The sequence below is a fragment of the Tasmannia lanceolata genome, unplaced genomic scaffold (genome assembly GCF_043159265.1).
Source record: "Tasmannia lanceolata isolate RefF3 unplaced genomic scaffold, GAP_Taslan_0.1 ptg000036l, whole genome shotgun sequence".
Classification (NCBI taxonomy): domain Eukaryota; kingdom Viridiplantae; phylum Streptophyta; class Magnoliopsida; order Canellales; family Winteraceae; genus Tasmannia; species Tasmannia lanceolata.
In genome coordinates, this window is record NW_027518713.1 from 327,501 (window position 1) to 330,000 (window position 2,500).

Below are 2,500 nucleotides of genomic sequence, written 5' to 3' on the forward strand. Positions count from 1 at the left end.
TTAGCGACGACTTCTGAAGACGCAACGAGACGCGACGGGTTTGCGCCCAGACGCGACGGGACGATGCGGGATCTACGCCCAGCCATGCCTACACCCGCCGACTTGCTGCGGGAGCTGCTCGCCCAAGCATGCCTAGCTTGCGAGGCCTGCGTGCAAGGCTAGTGTGCAAGGCTCGTGGGCAAGGCTAGTGCGCAAGGCTAGTGCCCAAGGTCTGTGTGCAAGGCTAGTGCCCAAGGCTAGTGCGCAAGGCTAGTGCCCAAGGCTAGTGAGCAAGGCCTGTGTGCAAGGCTAGTGTGCAAGGCTTGTATGCAAGGCTAGTGTGCAAGGCTGGTGTGCAAGGCTTGTGGGCAAGGCTGGTGCGCAAGGCTAGTGCCCAAGGGTTGTGTGCAAGGCTAGTGCCCAAGGCTAGTGCGCAAGGCTCGTGCCCAAGGCTAGTGCGCAAGGCTTGTGTGCAAGGCTAGTGCGATGGGCCAGTGCCCAAGGCTTGTGAGCAAGGCTTGTATGCATGGCTTGTGTGCAAGGCTTGTGTGCATGGCTTGTGCGCAAGGCTTGTGTCCAAGGCTTTTGTGCAAGGCTCGTGCGCAAGGCTAGTGTGCAAGGCTTGTGCGCATTGGCAGGTAGCCCACCACCATGCACGATCCAAATGCCACTCAAGCGACAACACGGTGCCAAGCCGGGCATGGTGTGCACTCAAAACCAATCAACGGACAGAGGTCATGCGTCATGGGGGGGATCTAGCAAGGCCATGGGGAAGGTCATGGAGGACCTTGGAAGCAAGCGCAAGACGAGAGCGAATCGAACAAGGGGCCAGGACGGGGCCTTGTGCCCATGGTCTTCGCAAGACTGCGTCCAAGGCGCCCGAAAGCCCAAGGGAACCCAAACCCGGCCGACACTTGCAATCGCACATGCTCTCTGCAACACACCATCAATGCCGCCCAACGGGGCCAGCACGAGCAGTCATCCGCAGTCCCCTGGCCCTGCGCACGTTTGTCTATGAAACCGAGCATCAATGCCACAGAAAGTGCCGGGGCGCCAGCTGGAGCCATCATCCACGTTGCCATGGCTCGCTTGGCCTTGGCTTGCCAGTCCCCGACACGAGCAATCGCGCATTTTCTTTGCAACCGACCATCAATGCCGCCCAACGAGGCCAGCACGAGCAGTCATCCGCGGTCCCCTGGTCCTGCGCACGTTTGTCTTTGAAACCGAGCATCAATGCCACAGAAAGTGCCGGGGCGCCAGCTGGAGCCATCATCCGCGTTGCCATGGCTCGCTTGGCCTTGGCTTGCCAGTCCCCGACAGGAGCAATCGCGCATTTTCTTTGCAACCGACCATCAATGCTGCCCAACGAGGCCAGCACGAGCAGTCATCCGCGGTCCCCTGGCCCTGCGCACGTTTGTCTTTGAAACCGAGCATCAATGCCACAGAAAGTGCCGGGGCGCCAGCTGGAGCCATCATCCGCATTGCCATGGCTCGCTTGGCCTTGGCTTGCCAGTCCCCGACACGAGCAATCGCGCATTTTCTTTGCAACCGACCATCAATGCCGCCCAACGGGGCCAGCACGAGCAGTCATCCGCGGTCCCCTGGCCCTGCGCACGTTTGTCTTTGAAACCGAGCATCAATGCCACAGAAAGTGCCGGGGCGCCAGCTGGAGCCATCATCCGCGTTGCCATGGCTCGCTTGGCCTTGGCTTGCCAGTCCCCGACACGAGCAATCGCGCATTTTCTTTGCAACCGACCATCAATGCCGCCCAACGAGGCCAGCACGAGCAGTCATCCGCGGTCCCCTGGCCCTGCGCACGTTTGTCTTTGAAACCGAGCATCAATGCCACAGAAAGTGCCGGGGCGCCAGCTGGAGCCATCATCCGACGTGCCATGGCTTTGGTCCCATGGTCTTCGCAACCGAGCATTCGTGACACCCGACGGGGCCAGGACACCAACCCTTCCGACAGGAGCATTCGCGCATGTTCTTTGGCCACACAAAGGCGCCAGCACGAGCAAAATCATCCGCGGTGCGGTGGCCTTGCACGGCCTTTTGTCTTTGGAACCAACCATCAGTGCCACGGGAAGTGCCGGAGTCCCGGCATCCGCGGTGCCAAGTCATTGCGCCCTTGGTCTCTGCAGCGGGGCATGCCGGGCACTCCCAACCATTGCAAGCAAGCAAGAAAGAAAGTAAGTAAGTAAGTAAGTATTACATATAGGGGCGGGACATGCGGGGAGATCAGCGAAACGTGCATTACGGGGCACACGCGTACCTACCGGGGCATACCGACCCCTATTGGGGCACACGTGTGCATATCGGGGCATACCGGGCCTATCGGGGCACACGCGTACATACCGGGGCATACCGAGCCCTACTGGGGCACACGTGCGCATATCGGGGCGTACCAAGCCTATCGGGGCATACGCATGTATCCCAAGGCATACCGAGTCTATCCGGGCATACGCGTTCATACCGGGGCGTAACGGGCCTATCGGGGCATACTTGGGCATATCCGGGCAAA